Source organism: Pecten maximus, chromosome 15, assembly GCF_902652985.1.
Source record: "Pecten maximus chromosome 15, xPecMax1.1, whole genome shotgun sequence".
Classification (NCBI taxonomy): Eukaryota; Metazoa; Mollusca; class Bivalvia; order Pectinida; family Pectinidae; genus Pecten; species Pecten maximus.
The window spans coordinates 33763635-33780639 of record NC_047029.1 but is presented as its reverse complement, the minus strand read 5'-3'; the positions used below and the strand labels follow the sequence as shown (position 1 = coordinate 33780639).

At 37.0% G+C, this 17005-nt stretch overlaps 1 protein-coding gene across 4 annotated transcripts in view; it reads left to right on the top strand.

Annotated features, from left to right (window-relative positions):
* LOC117344361 (RNA-binding motif, single-stranded-interacting protein 3-like) overlaps positions 1-17005 on the top strand; it is a 261555-nt gene that overhangs the window by 139750 nt on the left and 104800 nt on the right. The window lies entirely within an intron of this gene.

The following is a 17005-nucleotide window of genomic DNA, read 5'->3' as shown; positions in this document are numbered from 1 at the left end:
TATCTGTTTACAGGATAACATTTAGTTACAGCATTGATAAAACATGAATTACAGCATTGTAGTATCTGTTTACAGGATAATATTTAGTCACAGCATTGATAAGAACCTAGATACAGACAATCATAAAATGTTCTTACAACCATGGGTAAAGTGTTGATGTAGCAGAGGGTCTCGGAGAACATTCATCCAAAATTTAATTGATTTGAAATGAGATTTTTTAGTTAAAGTTATGCCTTCTGAGGTCTGATGTTCAGATATTTGAGTATGAAGTGTATATCTATAGTAATCAACTGAGTTTAAGTCCCTCCTACAGACATCAAAACGAAAATTCATCAAATTCCAATGTTATGTATGGGTCAGATATACCCCTAATTCAAACACAGTGCAATGTGACCACATAGCAAGATAAATCTGACCATTGGTCACTGAAACTGACCGGTGCCAGCCATACAAATCCACACAGACATATAATCCTTTGGCCAGACTGTCGTTGTAATACCTGTTTGTAGAACACCTGTGTTGTTTTACCTATAGTGGTATATAGAGTTGATACCACCTCCTGCTACATACCCTGAGTGTAATGATAATATACTTAGACCTCCTCCCCTTCTCCATTTCGACACCTGTTTATTGTTCAGACATTCTTCTCCCTGTTTAATCTACATATAACAATACCATTGAACCCAAAGATGTTCTGTCTTCTTAAGGAATCTCCAACATCCCCACCCCCAAAATCACTGCCCCTGTCCCAGGGGAAACATGGAGTACATCTACAGATTTTTTCCTGTATCAACAAATCACCATGTTGCATCAATTCGGTCCCTAATAGAAGCTGATCAGCGGAGATAGGTACCACATGCTGGATGTTCTTCCTTTCAATCTAATTCTGTTTGAAAGCAAATTCATTTAAATACATTGCATGAGAAGGCTGCCCTTGTGAATTGGCCTTAACTGTTTACTGCTGTTTGCATGTAATTTAGCCTAGGTCTTTATTGTAAGTTTATTTTCCCTTCTGTTTAAAGGAAATATTGTATAATGATTGATTGTGGAGCAGACTTGGCTAGGAGCAGGAGATAAACTCACACTGCTACCCCTGTTGTCTCGATCAGGAACAGACAGCTACACACCAGTGTCTGGACTTTCTACATAACCAAAAAATTCTTCAATTAATTCTTTATCTATCTTTATGAATTAATAACAAAATAAACTATATTTGTTGGCAATAATTTCTTTTTCAGAACAGAAATATCTTCCAAAGTTTTCAATGCAAAATGTTAGTTAAACATCTTTTATAGAATCTAGAAGCGAAAATGGAGACAAGCTTGGATGATCATAATAGATGGAGCCACAAGTATAATCCGGAAAATCTCGAGCAAGTCATGCTATCATTTACATCAATGGAGTCCAGGGCTCTATAACTTGGTGCTTCCATTCCAGGGTTTCCATACTACTAGACCAAAATTTCAATTAAATGAGATTTTGTTGAATAATAAAAAAGAGACTGAATGGCTGAAGGACTGAGATGACGTGTTTTTCGTGGAATTAAATGTCACTGGCCGATCAGCCATGTTTGAAAATATTTTTTATAAAACCAGGGTCAAGTAGCCTACACTTAAACATCAAAGGGTAACCATTGATTTAATTTTTTGTTTAGAAGTAAGCAATGGTATAATCGCTGTTGCGAGAGAGATGCTGTCGCTAAGTGTAACCATGGAACGTGACTACGTTATGGCTGCCAATGATACATAACTCTGCTAATGTTTTGGACGCTTTTGTCTTATCTTGTGTTTTCAAATGGAAATAAAGCAGTAGTGCCTGGCGATTCTATCAGTGCCTGTCGGTTTCCCAGGCTTCTTTGAGGGATTTAAATAGACGTAGGTAGGGGACATAATCACACGATAATTACATTTCCTGTCTCTTTATCACCCTCATCCTCGTTTACTCTTTAAATGGAAATATCTCGGTTCCCTTGGGAGCCCCTCACAGCTCTGTCAAGTACTTTATTTTAATTAGTACGTCAAGTAAGAGCTATTTCCCTCGTTTAATTATAAGTTTTTGTTTTTGGAACTCTTTTACCTTTGCTGAAGATTATCCTTCTAAGCAAAACATTAGCTTATAGGCATGTATATTAGTTGTATAATTTCGTTATACTTTTGTAGATATATTCTTCGGAATTTCTACAGCTGTTTAATCTATGTAGTGTTTAAAAAAAATTGAGGAAGTTGATAATTAGATTTTGCTAGCTGATTAGCAAAAACTACAGGTAATAATTTAAATTACGTACTCAGGATTTTTTTCTGTTTAATTTTCTACTAGCTGACTCCTTTTCCAATATTTTCTAATTAAATCTCATTTTATCAATTATCAGAAAATATTGGAACTGAAGGGCCATCAAGAGCATATCAAATAAAAAAATATGAAAAAAAAAAAAAAAAACCTCAAAACCAAAACAACATTTCAAGTGCCTCCATGAAGTAATGTGTTATCATGCTTATTCTCCTTTGTGAAGTTCTTCCAATAGAAACAGTTGAAGTGATTTATTATACTTACACCATATATGAATGTATATATATGTCATGTGGCTCCCTCTATGATACCTCAGCAAGGATAAGCCCTTAAGTGAGTGTTAAATACTTAAGCCCCCTGGGTGCCTCAGTAAGTCCCTAAGTACTTGTCCAATCAGTGTCCAGTCTGGGATAAGTCCTAGTAAGTACCTGTGTAAGTCCACTTCATGGGTAAGTATTGTTTTGGGATTAAATCAGATACTGTAGAAATACATGTCATATTTATAAAAGCTAAGAAAACTCAAAGATTTTGGCACGCTTCAAAATTCATTTGACAATATCGAAGATTTGTTGTTATTTTTTGTTCTCGTCTGCTTGCCCCTTCCCTCACAAATCATTCTTAATTGTATGTATTTATTATTTGTCTGAGGAAAGTGTGATATTAAAAGTTATGTGATAATAGATGGAATGTAAAGCTCTGAAATTCATTCAAGTTTTGCAAGCTTTAAACTTCAAAATTTGAAAGATGTTTTAAAAGTTTTGATACATCAGACATTTAGATTTGTACTTCACAAAGCAGAGTCTAGACGGCAGTATTTATGCTGTAGCAGTCATTTTCAGAGGGTTTTGTCTCCAAAATTAGAAATATGACTACAAGAATTCTACGACACATACATAAAACTTCATACAATGTTTCTATTGTTAAAAGGAAAAGTAAATATGATAAAAAGGTTAATTTTTGTGATAATGATATCTGTTAAAATTAAATCAAAGTACATTTCGATATAAAAAATTCTCTTGTTTTTGACCCAGTCTAAATAGAAAGTCTTGTATAGATCTTTGCATGCCTGGTTCTCACTTACAAATGTTTGTTTCTTAGTTCAAACTAGGGGGAGATAATCAAGTATAAGAATTCAGTGACTTAATAATTATTACAAAAACTTTGCAGCCTAAATCTCTAATACATTTCTTACTGATGATCAGAAAAGCTTCAGCAATATCGACAGATCTGAACGTAAAAATATCTGTACTGTAGACAGACATGAAGGGTTTTGGTGACCAGGATGTTGAGTGCTGGAATGTCTACATCATCATCAGATGTATAGTTGACCATTTCTAGTCGGGTCATTCTTGCCAGGTCAGTTTGACCATCAAATGTTTTCCATAGACTTTTACTGCACAGTTACAGTGTCTGGGGGAGTATGACCATCAGACCGTTTTAACTTCATTGATGCAGCTACCATGACGACAATATGCAAATATTTAATTAACTTTTAATGACCCTACGGGGACAGACCTGTTGTGTTTTTATGACAGACGTCAATTCAGACTGATCAATATGTAAAATACTGTTTTATCGATGAGAAACAAACAATTGCCCGATCAATAGTTTTAGTGACCATGAACAGGAAGTAGTCTTCGATGATAACAGGAAGTGGATGGCATCCGCAACGTGTTGTTAGAAGGAGATGGTGATCGCTGCAGGTGGTGGAGTAGTTTGCCTGTCTGGGACAAAGATTGATCGAGACTTATGATAATTCAAATTATCTGCCCTCAATTTCTGGATAATGATAATTATGAAACAAATATCTTTCAAAGGGGATCACATCTTCAAAATATCTGTTGTAAATTTAGCTAGAAAATTTTCTTCATGATTTTGAAATGTTGCCATTTAGGTATGAACTAATATGTTCCCTGTGGGGACTGGTTAGTGGTTTGCGGGAATTGATAAAATTCAAAATCTTTCAAAATTCCAAATAAAAAAATAATGGAGTGCTTTTTGTCCGTTAACTTTGTAGAAAAACCTAGAACAATACTTCATTGTTATTGAAATAATTGATTTTTAGTATGATTCTTCTAGCTATTTTAAAATAATGAATCGGGCAATATGGCACCGTCATGCATTTGTATCTACTACGGAACAGAACCGAGAAGAATGGCCAAATCATTCAATGTATTTGATATGCAGCAATAGCTATGCGATAGGGATTCCTGTGTGATGTTTGCTCTGGGGGTGCCTGTTACCACGTTTTGTGATTATATTTAGTGTCCTGTTCAGTCCATCAAGGCCTGATAGATGGAGAGAATAGAGATCTGACCTTTCCAGTTCTGATCAAGGCTACACATGATGATGTGTTTCATGTTTAAATGGACTTGTCGTATCCTTTGCAGGGTGGTAATCAAAAGCAATCCTACAAAGTCCGGGCTGGGGATTCCATCCTCATCCAGGCATGTCTTAGTTGGCTCTACATGTATACATCTATTGACTATAATTTACTACAATATGTGTTCATTGTCAGTCCTGCTGATTATCAAGCTTCTATGAAATAGTCTGTAATGTATCATATATGCATGACATCAATGAAAAACAAACATACAATGGTTTCCTATCAGTTGGTGTTAGCAATACTTGCTGTACCCAAACTATGTATACAACTTTAATGATCATTAAAATTACAGCATTGATAACCTCAGGTATCAATTCTGGCGTGACCATCTAGATATTGCATTCACGATCATCAATGTATTGTATTTATGTCTACCAGAGTAATGAATTCGTGGCTATCAGTTTATAACATTCATGGCGAAAAGGATATTGCATTTATGGCTATCAGAGTATTGTATTTATGTCAATAGCAGGGTAATGCATTCATGACAACCAAGGTAATTAATTCTTGGCTATCAGTTTATTGCATTCATGGCTTAGAAAAAAAGGTATTGCATTCATAGGTATTAGGATATTGCATTCATGGCTGTCAGGATTTTGCATTCATGGCTTTTCGGGGTATTAAATTCCTGGTTTTCAGGGTATCTCATTCATGGGTTTCAAGGTATTGCATTCATGGCAATCAGGGTAGTGCATATTTTGCTCTCAGAGTATTGCATATATGGCTTTTAGGGTAATGCATTCATGACTTTCAGATTATATCATTCATGGCTTTCAGGGTGTTGTAGGGTGCTACTCTCTGTTGGTCAGTTTGGTGCTACACTCTCTGTGTTCATCAGTTTGGTGATACGCTCTGTCCATCAGTTTGGTGATACTAGCTAGCTCTGTCCATCAGTTTGGTGATACTCTGTGTCCATCAGTTTGGTGATACTCTCTGTCCATCAGTTTGGTACTACTCTGTCCATCAGTTTGGTGATACTCTCTGTCCTATCATTTTGGTGATACTCTCTGTCCATCAGTTTGGTGATACTCTCTGTCCATCAGTTTAGTGATACACTCTGTCCATCAGTTTGGTTCTACTCTCTGTCCATCAGTTTGGTGCTACTCTGTCCATCAGGTAGGTGCTATACGCTCTGTCCATCAGTTTGTTGATACTCTCTGTCCATCAGTTTGGTGATACTCTCTGTCCATCAGTTTGGTGATACACTCTGTCCATCAGTTTGGTGACACTCTATGTCCATCAGTTTGGTGATACTCTCTGTCCATCAGTTTGGTACTACTCTCTGTCCATCAGTTTGGTGATACACTCTGTCCATCAGTTTGGTGACACTCTCTGTCCATCAGTTTGGTGATACTCTCTGTCCATCAGTTTGGTGACACTCTCTGTCCATCAGTTTGGTACTACTCTCTGTCCATCAGTTTGGTGATACTCTGTGTCCATCAGTTTGGTGACACTCTCTGTCCATCAGTTTGGTGATACACTCTGTCCATCAGTTTGGTGATACTCTGTGTCCATCAGTTTGGTGATACTCTCTGTCCATCAGTTTGGTGATACACTCTGTCCATCAGTTTGGTGATACTCTGTGTCCATCAGTTTGGTACTACTCTCTGTCCATCAGTTTGGTGATACACTCTGTCCATCAGTTTGGTGATACTCTCTGTCCATCAGTTTGGTGACACTCTATGTCCATCAGTTTGGTGATACTAGCTAGCTCTGTCCATCAGTTTGGTGACACTCTATGTCCATCAGTTTGGTGATACTCTCTGTCCATCAGTTTGGTACTACTCTCTGTCCATCAGTTTGGTGATACTCTCTGTCCATCAGTTTGGTGATACACTCTGTCCATCAGTTTGGTGATACTCTCTGTCCATCAGTTTGGTGATACTCTCTGTCCATCAGTTTGGTGATACTCTGTGTCCATCAGTTTGGTGATACTCTGTGTCCATCAGTTTGGTACTACTCTCTGTCCATCAGTTTGGTGACACTCTATGTCCATCAGTTTGGTGATACTCTCTGTCCATCAGTTTGGTGATACTCTCTGTCCATCAGTTTGGTGATACACTCTGTCCATCAGTTTGGTGATACACTCTGTCCATCAGTTTGGTGATACTCTCTGTCCATCAGTTTGGTGATACACTCTGTCCATCAGTTTGGTGATACACTCTGTCCATCAGTTTGGTGATACTCTGTGTCCATCAGTTTGGTGCTACACTCTGTCCATCAGTTTGGTGCTACTCTGTCCATCAGTTTGGTGACACTCTATGTCCATCAGTTTGGTGATACTCTCTGTCCATCAGTTTGGTGATACACTCTGTCCATCAGTTTGGTGATACTCTCTGTCCATCAGTTTGGTGATACACTCTGTCCATAAGTTTGGTGATACACTCTGTCCATCAGTTTGGTGATACTCTGTGTCCATCAGTTTGGTGCTACACTCTGTCCATCAGTTTGGTGCTACTCTGTCCATCAGTTTGGTGACACTCTCTGTCCATCAGTTTGGTGATACTCTCTGTCCATCAGTTTGGTGATACACTCTGTCCATCAGTTTGGTGACACTCTATGTCCATCAGTTTGGTGATACTCTCTGTCCATCAGTTTGGTGATACTCTCTGTCCATCAGTTTGGTGATACGCTCTGTCCATCAGTTTGGTGATACACTCTGTCCATCAGTTTGGTGATACTCTCTGTCCATCAGTTTGGTGATACTCTCTGTCCATCAGTTTGGTGATATACACTCTGTCCATCAGTTTGGTGCTACTCTCTGTCCATCAGTTTGGTGATACGCTCTGTCCATCAGTTTGGTGATACACTCTGTCCATCAGTTTGGTGCTACTCTCTGTCCATCCAGATTCCTCACAATTGGTCAATGATGCAGTGTATCTATTAGGGACCATCTGATGATATTTACATATAACTCTCCCTACTTGATGTGTAGCTTTAGATATTCTGTCTAACCAGGAAATGGCCATCATTGTCAGTTGTGATAATTGTTCTCAGAAAGACAGACTATGTTATATATGTTTGTCTGTTAATTAAGAACAACTGGAGCCTTACTGGGATGATTATCGGACATGTAGACTATACAAGTGACCAAAGGTATGGAGTACAGAGCCAGTATGGTAACAATCAGTCACTAATTCTGCCAAGCCATAACAAACACTTGGAGAAACTAAATAGATCGGCATCTTACTGTAGTATAGATGTGTACATTTAAAGGATGTAGGTGGCTTATTTAGATTCCCTGAATACAAAAATATATATTCCTGATAATTTTGCATTTTCACATTTCATACTGAAAATGTATTCATTTTGATGTGGTCAAATTTTAGTGCGTAACTGGATTTATATATATCAGCTCTTTGGTGAATTGTAAACCCATAGTACTTTGTTTAGAAACCGATACACTGATACAACAATCAGTTAGCAAACTACGATTTTGCGGAAGGCTTTTAGCATCAAAATGCTAAAAAAAGAATACAACAAAAATGTACATGTACATAAAGTGTATTCAATTTAGTTTAGGTTTGTTCTTATTTGGTTTCTAAACCGGTGATACACAAATGGTGAATTTTTGAAAATGATAACCAAACTGTCTCCGAGCGACCAGGATTTTGGATAGCTCCGATTTCTTCTTTTATTAATAACTGAAGCCCAAAGTGCACTTGGATCTACTCCAGGAAAAAGGATTTGAAAAGGACAATCTTGTTCCATATGTCTATAAAACAAATATCAAATAAAATGAATTTTGTGACCAACTGTTATCGTTTTTGCCAGGATGTATTTTAACAGATAATAATTATGGAAATATCATGCTTTCAGTTTGTAGCCACACCAAATTATGTTTGGTAAGAAATATGATATTTATGATTGACAGATGGTTAATGGGATTACAAGGAGACAGGTATCATTTTACACCTGAAGTGACATATAAGGATGAGTTGGCTGATATTAGAGAAGGGAGGACAAGGCTTTAGGGGGAGGGGGGGTTGGGGGAGGGGGGGGGGGAGGAGAGGAGGAGTGGGGGGAAAGTTGTTGACCATAAACCATATTTTTCCTAATATGGACTCTCAGTTTCAGATACATATGTGATGATTAAGAAGCTTTTATTTGGATAATTTTTTTCTGAAAACAATATGCTTCCAATCTTAATTATTTGTATGGTGAAGTAGACACAATTCGAAGGCCTCTAGCTTAATGAACGGTGTTAGGGTAGGGGTGATTCATGTCTGGTTATAGATGTAGTCCTTCAGACAAATGGTCCTCCGTCCTCGGTCATGCCAGAAACTGGAATACACAGATTACCAAGAATAATGAGTGCAACACCTCACATTCTCATTTTACAAAGTAAATATAGTCACCAATGGCTATAGATAGGGAAGTAGGTGTGACAAAACGGCCCATCGATTGGCTTCCCTATGGTGTAATTCTCTTTACAAATATTATCTCACGTTGGAAGCCTTGTCAAAATCTCTGGCGATCTCTACAGGAATTGATGATGTCCATAACTGGATATGGAAAACAGATAAACACACAGTTTGTTAGTCTAGCTACTTATACAAAAACAAACAATTACTGGACGAGAAGGAAAGTGGCAGGAAAATACAGCTTTAAAACAAACCCGGACAACATCTCTCTCCCAAATATTGATTTGAGTCGGAATAATATAGTGGTTTCTTTCATGAAACAGACATATATCTTGATGTCACAGATAGGATCAGTCATTTATGAGAGACCAATTTCATGAAGACCGTAAGCCTTCTATCATACAGGCAATCCTATGTTAAATGCTTGGACCGTAAAAACAATTTACTATTGTACAGGATACCATGCCCTACTGTTTTCTATCGGTAATGGGTTCATATCGGAAACGGGTTGTGCGCCATCATGTGTTTTGAATGACTTTCTGTGTTTTGCCCCATGTGATCTACATTATGACATGGATTTGTGACATCATTTTAAGGAAATCCTCTGCAAAGCATTGTTATCTTTAATTTTCAATATTAATATATTTTTTGACATAAATTGTGTTTGTATAAGCTGAAAATGCATAATTAACTGAATTGTAATTCATGTTTGTATGTCATCTCTCATGTGACAAAAACAATCTAGAGCGAATGAAAATACAAATTGGTATTGAGTATTGATCAATCATAGTTCATTTTCTTTCGTTCTACATGGCAGCATCTACACACAAATTGGCATGCGGTCACCAATTCTGGCCAATCAGATGACTTGTTACATGTTTAAACACATTATCAAAAGTACTCTTTGAGAAATTCCCTGTCGTCAGTATACTTATGAAGATATTATCAAAAGCACTCTTTGAGAAATTCCCTACCAAGGTTATGAGATATGATAGCCCAATATGTAGCTGATCGACCAGGCTAGTTTTGTTAGGGAAAGAAAGATTGTGGTAAATTTGGGGACAGATACCAGGGTTGACCTGTTGTCAAGATGGCCTATCACCAACACATAGTCTCAGGTTTTTACTCAGTTCTTTTGGATATTGATCTTGTTGATTTCTCTGTTAGCTGTATATCTATAAACTGACACTGCATGGTCTCCTGTGTTTAAAGATATCTACATTTCATGTCTGAACTTCTTATATGAATAAAATAAAAAGTCAACTTTATCTCATTCAGAGTTACAAACTGTAACTGTATTGAGTGTATGTTGACTTCGGATTTAAAGGATGATTAGAGATGAGAAATATTTCAGAGTCTTTTTGATTTGTTGAAATGTGGTCCCATTACTAATTCATTTCAAAATTGCATATATGTATAAAGCATACCATCTTTGTATCCATGCATTTCAAAGATCATTTCAGAGAAGATAAATGACAGCTCTTTCCTGTTTGTTAAGGATAGAATAGACTTAATGATGTGTTTCGCAGGTCTGGCAGAATTTGAGATTTTTGTGTGTATCTTAGTTTGGAACATTGTCAAATTAAAACTGAATGGCTGCATGCCCCCATCGCAATTGAGGATTTTCTTCCTTGTTTTTTTTGTAAAAAATGTGAATTTGAAAAGCTACCTATATTGAACAGCTATCCTCTATTGGCCAGCTGTCCTCTATTGACCAGCTGTCCTCAATTGAACAGCTATCCTCTATTGAACAGCTATCCTCTATGGACCAGCTATCCTCTATTGACCAGCTATCCTCTATTGATCAGCTATCCTCTATTGACCAGCTATCCTCTATTGAACAGCTATCCTCTATTGATAAGCTATCCTCTATTGACCAGCTATCCTCTATTGATCAGCTATCCTCTGTTGATCAGCTATCCTCTGTTGATTAGCTATCCTCTATTAATCAGCTATCCTCTATTGACCAGCTATCCTCTATTGAACAGCTATCCTCTATTGATCAGCTATCCTCTATTGATCAGCTATCCTATATCGATCAGCTATCCTATATCGATCAGCTATCCTATATCGATCAGCTATCCTCTATTGACCAGCTATCCTCTATTGAACAGCTATCCTCAATTGATCAGCTATCCTCTATTGAACAGCTATCCTATATCGATCAGCTATCCTCTATTGACCGGCTATCCTCTATTGACCGGCTATCCTCTATTGACCAGCTATCCTCTATTGACCAGCTATCCTCTATTGATCAGCTATCCTATATTGACCAGCTATCCTCTATTACCAGCCATCCTCTATTGAACAGCTATCCTCTATTGACCAGCTATCCTCTTTTGCACGTTATGGGGCTTATTTCTTTCCTGTTTCCTGAGCATATAGCATAAGATGTTGTTGGGAATTTAATCCCAAACAAACAGAAATAAATCAAATCCTGCATCAGTTTAATATATATCACTATTTCCCTGCTGCTTCCTAACGATTGATGTTGTCATTAGCGTCAAAGCTTCAGTTGAGGTGTCTGCATTAAAAACTGATGGAAGTACTGTAGTTGTTCATTGTGAAGTCTATAAAAAAAAAATCAGATGGTGAAATATTTAAGAAGACTGGAAACATCACCTTAAAACTTGAGGCTTGAACAACATGTTTTGCAATACTGCCGATTGGTACATATAATGTCACAAGTTTGATGTTCGACCTATACCCAGGAGAGATCAACGTTGATATTGCATCATATCATCATAAACCACAAGGGAGATAACTTGTGATATTATGTCAGGTCGCTGTAAACATTCGTTAATTCCAGACAGACATATAAGGGTATAAATGTAGCAGCTTAATTTGATTCTGTCAAATTATGACCCAAAGCTCTTCAGACGTGAATCTGATGCAAAGGAAATGTCATTTAATTGCATCACGTAAACACTTGTCCATTTCCTCAAGCTTCACTTCTCTGGCTTGGCCTTGTCCTTCAACTTTACCATAAAGTAATAACCCATTGCATCCAATCATTAGTCTAGATGTTTAGAAATTAAGGAAACTGAATGATGTAAGAATATGTCAAATGAAATTATAAAAACTTATTGGTTATAGTCATCTTTATCAATTAAGAACACAGGTTATAAAAAAGTTTAGACATGGAGGAATTCAGTGGAATTAGTATAATACAAAATGTCTCGTGGGGATGGGGGTAGTTCAGAATATCTGGAGGGTTGGTGGGTTAAAAAAAGATCTGTTCCTAACCAAAATCAGTCCTGCCACTTTGCCATTGTTAGTTGATAGAACATCACACGCAGATATAATCTACTGATGCTCGGCCACAACGTCACACGCAGATATCATCAACTGATGCTCGACCTAAACATCACACCCAGATATCATCTACTGATGGTCGGCCAGAACATCACACGCTGATATCATCTACTGATGGTCGGCCACAACATCACACGCAGATATCATCTACTGATGGCCAGAACATCACACGCAGATATCATCTACTGATGGTCGGCCAGAACATCACACACAGATATCATCTACTGATGCTCAGTCAGAGCATCACACGCAGATATCATCTACTGATGGTCGGCCAGAACATCACACGCAGATATCATCTACTGATGCTCAGTCAGAGCATCACACGCAGATATCATCTACTGATGGTCGGCCACAACGTCACACGCAGATATCATCTACTAATGCTCGGCCAGAACATCACACGCAGATATCATCTACTGATGGCCACAACATCACACCCAGATATCATCTACTGATGCTCGGCCAGAACATCACACGCAGATATCATCTACTGATGGCCACAACATCACACGCAGATATCATCTACTGATGCTCGGTCAGAACATCACACGCAGATATCATCTACTGATGGTCGTTCAGAACATCACACACAGATATCATCTACTGATGGCCACAACATCACACACAGATATCATCTACTGATGGCCAGAACATCACACACAGATATCATCTACTGATGGCCAGAACATCACACACAGATATCATCTACTGATGGCCAGAACATCACACGCAGATATCATCTACTGATGGCCACAACATCACACACAGATATCATCTACTGATGGCCAGAACATCACACCCAGATATCATCTACTGATGGTCGGTCAGAACATCACACGCAGGTATCATCTACTGATGGTCGGCCAGAACATCACACGCAGGTATCATCTACTGATGGTCGGCCAGAACATCACACGCAGATATCATCTACTGATGCTCGTCCAGAACATCACACGCAGATATCATCTACTGATGGTCGGCCACAACATCACACCCAGATATCATCTACTGATGCTCGGCCAGAACATCACACACAGATATCATCTACTGATGGCCAGAACATCACACACAGATATCATCTACTGATGGTCGGTCAGAACATCACACACAGATATCATCTACTGATGGCCAGAACATCACACGCAGATATCATCTACTGATGGTCGGCCAGAACATCACACGCAGATATCATCTACTGATGGCCACAACATCACACGCAGATATCATCTACTGATGGTCGGCCACAACATCACACGCAGATATCATCTACTGATGGTCGGCCAGAACATCACACGCAGATATCATCTACTGATGCACACATCACACACAGATATCATCTACTGATGCTCAGCCAGAACATCACACGCAGATATCATCTACTGATGCTCGGCCAGAACATCACACACAGATATCATCTACTGATGGTCGACCTAAAAGTCTGGGTCATTATTGATTTTGAAGAGTGCACATTTGTATATAGATTATACTCAGTGGTTCAGGTCCCATGGGACTCTTGTTTCTGTAATGTTATTCATAACTATGTAAGATTTTTTCAAATATACATATTATAGTTAAATTACAACCTTATTCTATTTAACATGTTTCAGTAAAACATATATTTTGTGATTTTCCAATTTCTTTTTCTCTCACCAAAAATATAAAGAGACTACAAAATTTGTTATGGAAAGTGGTTTTATAGATAAACACAATTTAATTTTAAAAAATCAGACAGTGAATAAACTAGCTTTTTTATTTTTAAAAATGTCTGAAACAATGCAATTTAATAATTTAAAAAAATCAAAAATTGCATAGAATGACTAAAATTGTTATGGTAATTTGTGTTATAGATTTACATGATTTAATTTAATATAATTTTATATCAAAAACGAATAAAATTGTTATTGAGAGTGGATTTAATTGAATATTAGTTTTAATTTTGTTGATTTAATTGGAAACCAGCATATTTTATAAAATGGCTTAAAAATCGGTAAATTGCGTAAAATCACTTAAGTATTGAATTTGTCAGATTGATAAAAAAAGATTAGAGATTTGATATGTAAATACATGGTTTGTAATAGTGATGTGGATGTCCTGAGGTAAAGTGTCGGATGATTCAGCCACACTGATACATTAGTCGCATTTGTTTATGAGATATATAATGCAGTTTGTCACAGATGGTCTTCGTATACTAACCACACTGATAACATCCTGTGATTCATTTCCAGGCAGTTCATATTACATTGAAAATTCTATTCAATTCTTCGTTCACTATATATAGAAATATGAAATTGTAAAATGACCTTTTGATAAGGATAAATGTCACGCCCGCTTGTCCTCGTAAGATGATTTGCTGAAGTGTTTCGTTCTTTCCACTTTTTCCCAGGATAGATTTAAGTGTTGATGATGTCAGTCTACATTGTTAATTTATATGCTTTGCAGGTCTTCAAGCTTTATACTTGTATTTTATATATCCGATATCGGTGGTAAATTTTGGGGATTTGAATCTGTATTATACATGTGGAGAATTTTGTTGTTGTTTGTGCAAACAAGATGGGGTTTTTTTCTAGTCTGATCAACATATTTATCATAATAGATGGTTTGGTTTATTTTGTTGAACGTCCTATTAACAGCCAGGGTCATTTAAGGACGTGCCAGGTTTAGAGGTGGAGGAAAGGCGGAGTACCGGGAGAAAAACCACCGGCCTACGGTCACATAACAGGCAACTGCCCCACGTAGGTTTCGAACTCGCAACCCAGAGGTGGAGGGCTAGTGATAAAGTGTCGGGACACCTTAACCACTCGGCCACCGTGGCCCCTTCTCATAATAGATGGTCCATAACTCTGTATTGCTATAAAAGGCTGGAATCCATAATATATCTGTAAACAAACCTATATCTTTACAAAATTAGCTGTACTGAGTCCTACTAGATTACTAGGACAACTTTAAATACGAACGGGATAAATGGTGATTGGATGAGTGTGTCCGACAATGTTTATAATTATGATGGATATGGTATATATTTTTATATTTTGACAAATTAAACTTCAAAATGAAAAATCATGGACCCCAACAAAACTACCCCAACTTCTCCGACAGACCCCTTTCTGGCCAGATCATTATCTCTAGACTGGCCACCAGCCCCCTTGGGTTTTATAGTACCTGATTATCTCCCCTTAACTTAGACATATCCTAGTGACCAAAATCATAAAGCTCAATTGTATTGATAACTTTAATATTCTAGAGACATGTGGCCATGCAGTCTCTAACTCCTATTTGGACTAACAACCCCTCTCAACCCAGCATACTGACCAAGTTAGAAACTAGTTAAATCTATTTTGTGGAGAGAAAACAAAAATGAAAATTAGGGCCTACCAACTCTGACCAACAACTGACAGATCAACAGGGGGAATAACCCACCATTCTTTGTCTTGACTATTATTGTATTTTGTTGTATTGTTATCAGATTTATTCTTCGTTGTTGTTTCTCTGAAAAATGTTGATGACCTTCTGCAATTTTATGATACTGTAATAATGATTATTACTTCTGAATACCATTGTATACTATGAACTTTTACACTGTATGAAAACTTCTGAAAATAAAACCAAAAAAAAAGAATGTAAATGACTTCGGATTAAACCTCTGAGAAAACAAATTTACCCTTGTTATCTTAAAAGTCAATTACCACTCAATTATAAACATAACATTCTAAAATATGGACTGTTTCCTATATCTATGACCATGGAAAAAGTAGATATTTTGATGTTTTATTTTCTATCAGTCAATTCAACAAATAAATTATATAGATTTATTTTCAGCCCCAAAATGAAAACTTGCTAAAACTATGTAGAAAGGAATTTTCCTGCAGGCAAGTTTTAGGATTTCTATAGAGGCTATGACAGGGAGGTGTCTTAACACCGATCTGTTTATGTCAGCACTGATTGGTTGATAACACTGGGTCACACCACCCTCCAGCATACAAAAATACTGTGGATGAATTGTTTACATTTAATACAATAGATCGGCCAGATAATGGAGGAATTTCTTCTTTGTGTGTAAAATAAACTCTCAGAATGGTTAAGTGGTAGATAGTATTGAATGAAAATTGTAATAATGTCTTCAGGGCTTAAATAGATGGATACTGGATCATCTTTAATTTAGAAGATATTTCAGTAAAATGTTACTGTAGGTATTCATGAGTGTTTAATCAAAGATTTAGTTCAGTTTATGTCATTGTATCACAAGTGTACTTGTAATTTTTTCAGTTTTTAGTAAAACACACACACATATATATGTGTTCTTTTGGGAAACACTGCTGACAAAAATGATAATGCAAAATCTTCCTCATGTTATCAGTAATAAAAAGATAAAAAAAAAAATTAAATCACAAATATGATTTGAAGATATTTATCGCCATGCACTCAACTTTTATATACCTCACTATTTGAAAATATTCACTTTGAAAAATCTGTCAAATGTATCCATGTGATTGGTAATTAGTTTGAAATCGATTTAGGAGAGGTAATTACACATGGTTGGATAAAACTTATTGAATTTTAAGGGAGGCTACTCCCAAAGACAACATATTTATATTGTATACAAAGTATGTAGCATACATCCTTAATTCAAAACTCTGCGAGAAATTCATTTAAA